Here is an 8,505-nt window from a genome sequence, read left to right on the forward strand (position 1 = left end):
CTCAACTTTATGACAAACGGGATGGTTTCAACTTGTCCATCGTAAACTTTCCATATTGTAGCAATATTCCATTATCACCTGCATATGGTGTTTACATCTCTCAACTGATTTGATACGCAAGAGTTTGTTCTGCATATTATCACTTCTTAAATCAAAGTAGGCTACTGACAAATAAGTTGATGGTGCAGGGGTTCCCAGTCTCGTTTAAACTCAGCATTTCGCAAATTCTATGGTCGTTATAACGATCTAGTTTGCCAATACAACCTACCATTGGGTCAAATGCTGTCTGACATGTTTCATGCCGATTGTTAGGCCGTTCTTGGCACACTGATTTTAACTACGGATAACTCCGTTTACCTGATCAAGATATAGGGCTCACGGCGGGTGTGACCGGTCGACAGGGGATGCTTAATCCTCCTAGGCACCTGATCCCACTTCGGGTATATCCAGGGGTCCGTGTTTGCCCAACTCTCTATTTTGCATTGCTTATAGGAGTTATGAGATTGATTACTGTTCGTTATCTTCACATTTCACGCAAATCATCTTCAAACATGTATGTAATTATTTTCATTACTAGTGATTTATTTTATCAATATCAAGCTGGATTCTTACCAGGATATTCTACTGTTAATCAAATATTAGAAACATATCATTTGACTCCACTTTTTGGCACTCTGTTTTTCGCTAAAATAGCTCTAGCAAGTTTATCGTTATTTCGGATTTCAAATACATGTATTTCGGTGAAGAGACATTATTTGTCGAAATGCGCATCTGGTGCATCAAAATTGGTACCGTATAAGTTTTACATTTTGACCCCTGGGTCGAGGCCTCTGCTGTTGGACTGTTAGTCCCCGAGGGTCTCTATGTACAGCCCAGTAGCTAGGTACTTCGTTATTAGCTTCAAAATATGGTTGTATATTCAATTCAAGCTCCGGTCAGCTCAGTATATTCCGTTACGCTACAACTCCAACATCATTATTCGTAGGGGAAAGTAGTCCCGGAGAATTGATACTGCACGGAGTTTAAAATTGCTGTGATAAAACTTAAAAATAATTTCAAAATCAAGGATTTTCTCTCTCATGCATAACTCTTATCCTTGGACGAATTTGACTCCACTTTCCCCCTAAAATAGCTCTAGCAAGTTTATCGTTATTTCGGATTTCAAATATTTCGGTTGAGCATCACTGAAGAGACGTTATTTGTCGAAATGCGCATCTGGTGTATCAAAATTGGCACCGTATAAGTTTTACATCATAGTATTTTCAAAGTATTGACGAAGGAAAATCATGTTGTGTGATGTTTTGTGACCTTTCAAACGCATTTGATAAAATATGACATAATGACCTCATTTTAAAATTACAAACTTATGGTATATCTGGCAATCTTTTGCAATAGTTTAGAAGCTATCTGTGTCACATATAACAAAAAGTAATATATAGGGACTCTTTATAGTCAAAACTTGATATATTTGCTGGTATACCCCATTCTTCTCTTTCGGGACTTATCCTATTTTTAATTTATGTTAATGATGTTGCTGTAAATATGCTATCAATGTGTTGACTATTTTCTCAGTGATGACAGCTCACTTCAGCAATCTAAGAAAAATCAATATATGCACCCAGGGGTGCATGAGCCGAGTTGCATGGGGTCTTCCTAACCTGCTGTCCAACAATATAACCAAGTTTCATTTGATTCAGTTTTAAACTTTCCGAGTTACATGTACTGTCCAGAAACCATATTTGTCTGAAGTTTTCAATCTATTTTCGGTCACTGTGACCCTGACCTTTGACCTTTTTCTCCAAAATCAATAGGGGCCTTGCTTTGCTGGTATCCAACAATATATCCAAGTTTCATTTGATTCAAATTAAAAAATGTTCGAGCTATCCTCCTCAAACCAAAATTTTTTGGAATTTTAAATCTATTTTCGGTCACTGTGACCTTGACCTTTGACCTATTTTCTCCAAAATCAATAGGAGTCTTCCTAAAGCCCCTGTCACACTATAACGTTTTGTTAGACGCTTGGTTGCATTTTGAAAAATTGGAGAAACGTCATTCTTCAAATTGAGTTTCTAGGTCATCGTTGTTATAACGATCTTGTAACGCTTGGGTAACGCTCAGTCAACCTTTGCGCAGTGTCAATCGACGTTTGTGGTCGAAAATAGCAACAAAACCTAGCGTTCCCAGCGATTTGATAGCGTTCTCATTGCTTTTGGGTAGCGTCTGCCTAGCGTCCAGGTAGCGTTTCATTGTTTATTCCAGCGACTAGCCAACATTCTCGATGTTTCCACAGCGTCTGCTTAGCGTTCCTCTAACGTTCCATTAACGTGTGGAGCGTTTGTGTAACGTTCCTGTAACGTTTCGCCAACCTCCGGCTGGACAAGCAATATAAAAGAGGGCTTTTGACAAGAGTGCATAACTTCCATTTCAACCACCGCGCAGTAAACATCGTAGAAATATGCCTCCCAAGAGCAAGAGGACCAACAACAGAAGTCGGGACAGCAGCAGGGGCCAACGAGCAGCATCCTCTCCCAGCCAGGAGGTTGTTACCATCACTGCCGAGGTCCACCCCCCCCCCCCTCGCGTCGAAAGCGAGGCCAACAACCAGCCAGCAGCCGAAGAAGAAGAGGGCAACATTCATCCTCTCCAGGTCCCAGTCGCCATCTCCAGCCTCTCCAGGGTCGAGCTCCTCCTCTTCACAGGAGAGAGGCAAGAGGAAGAAGAGCGACAGGGTAATCTGCAGCCTCTCTGAATCTGATGAGGCCATCATGGTCGAGTGGTTACAAGAGAACAGGGTATTGTGGGACTCAAAACTCCAGGATTACCACAAGATTACCAACAAGGAGAAGTTGTGGGAGGTCCAGGCAGAGAAGATGCACAAGACAGTGAAGCACTTGAAGGGCTGGTTCCGGTCACTGCGGGATAAGAATATCAGACTCCTGAAGCACACCGAGCGGTGACGGTGCCCCAAGAAGAACAGAGAGGGACGAATGGGTGCTCAGCTACTTCAGATTCCTGCAGGAGGTAGTGCGACACAGACCGGAGCCAGCCAAGTCCATCCTATCAAGCAGAGCCTCAGCTGCTGCAACTGTTCAGGAGGAGGAGGAGTTACCGGTACATGGACATTCTATCACGGAGTCTACTGCCATACCTCCCAGACCTGTCACAGCAGCCTCCAGCAGCAGCAGTTTCAAGAGACCCAGAAGATCTGGACAGGAGGAGGATACCATCACCCAGGATAACCCTGCAGGAGAAGGTGAAGGAGTCAGAGGCTTTTGTCCAGCCTCCAGCAGTCATCCCTGAGTCGACATTTGCCAATTACGTGAGGGACAGCCTTCTCACCATGTCGAGGCTGGAGTTCAAAAAGGCCAGGGCCAGCATCAACAAGATTCTCACGCGGCTGATGGATGGATACATTGAAGAGAAAGAGGAGGACCTGCCTACCTTCTCAGCTAGATGTCGGTCCCCCCTCCCTCTTGGCATCACAAGCACCAGCCAAGCCCAGAGTGATATGTTCCAGCCGGATCCTAGCCAGTGGCATCACAACCCGCCCACTGGCACTCCTTGGCAGTCACATTCTAATAACATTAATTATTACTGTTATCTACAAATAAATCATTGTAAATTACACACACAATATTTCAGTTTCTAAAAATTTTGTCTACCAAAAAGTAAAGTTTATATTAAGTTCATTCTGCACTGCAACAATCGGGTCCATGTCTACACCATCCTGTCCTGCCAGTCCAGTGTCCCGGCTGAGGAGTTCACCCAGTGCTTGATAAGGTTCCTCTGCTTCTTGGCTTCCTTGGTTGCAGTGTTGGGGCCTGCAACAACCTGCGTGTCTTCCAGATTCAAGCCATCTCTCCAGGCACCAGGCAGAAAGTCTTCTTCTGGACCTTCTGGTTGGTCCAGCTGTTGGTTCTGCAGCGTTGGATACCTGACTCTCATCAGGTTGTGAAGGACCAAACAGGTATTCACTATCAGCCTCACATTCTCTGGCTTGTGCTGCATAGTGCCCAGAATCACCTGGAACCTGTTGCCAAGGATCCCAAAGATGTTCTTCACGACCCTCCTGGCTCTCGATAGCCTATAGTTGAAGATGCGCTTCTCCTGGGATAGACCACGGAGACTGTAGAACTTCATCATGTAGGCTCTCAGGGCAAAGGCGTCATCTCCAATGAAAAAGTATGGAACATCTGTAGTGTCTTGTGGGAGAGGTGTAGGCTGTGGAAACCCAAGCAGGTCTTCTTCAGCTCCATGTTTCAGCTCACTGGAGTTGTAGATCTGGGAATCGGATGCTGATCCCAGGCATCCAAGATCTGTCCACGGGAATTTGTAGTGAGCATCTACAAGGGCCAGCAACACGATGGAATAGAACCCCTTGTAATTGTAGTACAATGAGCCACTGTGTGCAGGACACCTAATGGCCACATGTTTGCCATCTAGTGCTCCCAGGACATGGGGGAAGTTCCACCTCTGATAGAATCTGTCAGCCACTTCCGTCCACTCTTCTGGCGTATTGGGGCAGGTCAGCATCTCATCCAGGTACTCGTTCAGTATGGCATGGCAAACCTCTCTGACCACCAGTGACTGTGTTGTGAGGTACTCTCCAGCCAAACTTCTGCGAGGAATAGCTGTCACCAGAGGCAAGGTGTCGCAAAGTCAGGGCCAGCTTCATACCAGGGTCAAGGGCCGGTCTAAAGCGAGTATCCTTCTTGGTGATCCTGGGTCCAACTCTCTGTATCAGCTCATCAAACATCTCTGGTGGCATGCAGAGGAAATTATGGAAGGAAGCTTGGTCTTCAGTTCTGAGTTCAGCCATCAGCTTGTCATAAATACTAAACTGGGATCGCCTTCCTATCCAGGATCTCACCCAGTTCTTTCTCCCTCTCCTCTTCCTTTTCTTCTTGGACTCTGCCTTGGACATTTTGACCTGGTGCAATGCCAACTGTAGGAGGTTGTTGTGATGCATGAGAGCAGCAACAGCATACTGGTGTTTCTCTTGGTTTGTCATTCTTCTGAGGTCTTCACTCGGAAAGTTCCAACAGAGTGGTGGCCTCTGGAAGTCTCTTTATTTATGGCAAGTGGCTGCCAAACCCTTCTGAAAGCTACCAGTAGGTTACAGGCGCGTTACAAGGACGTTACACAGACGCTGCAAAAATTCAGAACGCTGACAGACGTTAGGAAGACGTTGAAAGAGCGTTACATGAGCGTTAAGAATGCTCGGCGAACGCTGCGAAACGTTGGCGACACGTTGGACAGACGTTCGACGGACGTTACACAGGCGTTACCCAAGCGCTGGCCACGTGTCGGACACTTGACCCTGATGGGTGGCGTCGGCCTAGTGTCCAGGGAACGTCCTGACTTTTGACTAACGTTCGAGTAACGCCCACCAACTTTCGTGTAATGTTCCTCAAACACGTAAGTAGCGTTTTGATAGAACTTCGTTAATTTTTGTGCACACCCAAAAATATTTTTCACCCTCAGCGTTTGCCGACGTCCCTCGACGTTCCCCAACGTTTGCCGACGGTCGTCTAACTTTCTTGTAGCTTGTTTCCAACTTTCCCGGCGTTCCTCTGCGTTTCGCAACACGTTACTCGAACGCTAGTGAGAACGTCATAGTGTGACAGGGCCTTATCCTGGTACATAACAATATCTTTAAGTATCATTTGATTCGGATTTAAACTTTCTGAGTTATCATCCGGAAACCAAATTTTTCTGAAATTTTCATTCTATTTTCGGTCACTGTGACCTTGACCTTTGACCATTTTTCTCCAAAATTAATAGGGGTCTTCCTTACCCAACAATATATCAAAGTTTCATATGATTAGATTGTAAACTTTTCGAGTTATCATCCGGAAAACAATTGTTGACGCCCGCCCGCCCGCCCGCCCGCATCACCAAACCAATAGCCGAGTTCAACTTCGTTGCAACTCGGCTAAAAAATGGTTACTCAAATTCAATCCATCCGAGATTTAAGTTTTTCAAAGAAAGATAACCCTGTTCTACGTGTTCGAGGTGATGGGCTGGAGTGTGTTCCAGTCCATCGATCGTCATTTAGGCTTATTATTGTCACACAACCTATTTTGACTCATTATAGAAAAAAATAGGGTTTTTAATTTTAAAAGCTTCAAAACTGGTAGAAAGTAGTATATAGCATTTATATATATACTTCACTGTGATCTTTATAAGCGTATAAACATTACACATTCTCCAATTTGTTCATGTAGACATAATGAAAATCATCTCTTTTTTGCTTGAAAAAAATACCTTTGAGCTAAAAGATTTATAATCTTTTTAATCGCCGTTTGATATTTGACTTGGTCAATATTGATACAAAATATGTGCGGAGTAGTAAGTTGTTAGAACTTGTCCCTAATCCTTTTGATTTTATCGATAAAATATGTTTAAAACAAACAAATATTTTGATAGTTTTCCTGTAGATCCTATACAGAATGTCCAGGGTACTGAATCATAAATACCCACACTGTAAATGCCCAGGGACCATTGTGATATCACATCTGTTTGCAGATGACAGTGGCTGTAAATACTTTGTGGTCAAAAATGTGCGCTTCTAGAATAATATGAGTGTATAGAATTTAAAAGTTATGTAATGATATCGGGGGAATATACCTGCTCTCGGTCGTTCTAGTACACGGAGGAGGGCCTCGCAAGCTCGGTCCGATTTAGTCTGCAATTTTATCAACGATAAATTGATTAAGCGTCTAGGCCTAATGAGTTGATTCTGTCAAAATATCAAGGTATTCAAAGACATTTACGTATCTAAGGTGATAGTTTCGACTTTTTATCTAGTAATTATATCTTTTTAAATCTCATTATTACAACATACTGAAGTCGTACTTACTTTTCACCTCGTTATTACTTTCGTATGTCGTAATTACAACTCGTAATTGTGACTTGATTTTTTCTCCGTGCTCCTAGTATGGCCTCGCTAAGCTCTACTAGAAACTAGCCAATCACACTGTAACAGGATGGGAGAAAATGAAACGGACCAAACCGGGGTTCCAACCTGGGCCCCCTAAATTTCAAGTCAGGTGCTCTACCAACTAAGCTATCTGGCCACCGGCGATTGAACCCGTCTGAGGGCCATAACCAAAAGTTATGAGCTTATACATAGTTATTTTGGACTTTGATGATATTGCATAGTATTCAGTATTCACAATATACCAAGGAATGACTTATTTCCACAGGGGTCGTCTTCCCTCTTTATTTTAAGATGTTAAATTCGTTGTTTTGGACTACCGTGGGCATAGATTAAATTCGTCATTAACAGGGGCGGATCCAGGAACTGTGGTTACGGGGGGTGCCACTTTATGAGGCAGGGGTCCAGGGACCGCCTTTGGCGAAGCCCTGGTGGGGGCCCAGGAGGCGAAGATTTTATAGGGCTAGAGATTTGTGTCCAATTTAGTCATTTGTACTATTTTCTATCATTTTGATACGGCGAAATTAATAAAATGATGCAAATTTTAAGGGGTTTTGGAAAAAATTAAGTTCTCCCAATAATGTAATTCAAAAATTCAAATGATTTTGTCATCTATTTCTCCGGGAGTGGACGAAATTATTACTTCTTTTATCCATTGGTACATTTTTTTAAACAAGATACCACGATTTACCTTAAATTTGAAAATTTTAAATCTGCCACTGTTATTTCCTTTGGGGTGGTTACAAATGTATAAATTCTACGAAATATTGTGGCTTCACTGGAATGTGGAGATATCGAAGAAACTGAAAAATATGGAGCGCCAAATTAACATAAACTCAAACAATCTAAGATATTTTTAATCAGTTGAAGATGCCATAAATTCAACTATTGCGCGCAATAATTGTATTGATACGCGCATCAGTTCAATCGGTGAGAGCAATGATTGATTTGATGTGCACATTAATTCAATTGACGAGCGCATCAATTTAATTGATGAGAGCATCAATGTGATGGTATTATTGCTCGCAAAATTTTATTTGGAGCTCGGTACAAATGATTTGATGATTTCTTTTAATTCAATTGAAGACATATTAACTGTTTACAACAATTTTGTATAAGGAACCAATGCACGCATCAATTCTTTGAAAGAGAGCAACAATTCAATCACAGAGATTATTAATTCAACTGGGGATATGTTGAATTGAAGATATCTCTAATTGGATTAGTTTCTTTATTTAAAAGAATTATCGCAAGTATTAGCTGAATTAAAGGTGTCATTAATTTAATTGAAGAGAACAGTAATTCCATTAATTCTTATATTGATTGAATAGATGAGTGCTACAATTCAATATATCGAAGGGATCAATAATTCAGTTATTGCGTGTATTGATTGAATTAATGCTCCCTTCAACTGAATTGTTGCGCGATTTAATTCATTTGTTGATATCATCAATTCATTTGAAGAGAGCAACAATTCAATTATAGTGCTCATCGGTTCAGCAAAATAATTTTATGCGAACATCCATTCAATTAATGCGCGCAATAATTCAGAATTGACTATATCA

The sequence above is a fragment of the Ostrea edulis genome, chromosome 2 (genome assembly GCF_947568905.1).
Source record: "Ostrea edulis chromosome 2, xbOstEdul1.1, whole genome shotgun sequence".
NCBI classification, from domain to species: Eukaryota; Metazoa; Mollusca; class Bivalvia; order Ostreida; family Ostreidae; genus Ostrea; species Ostrea edulis.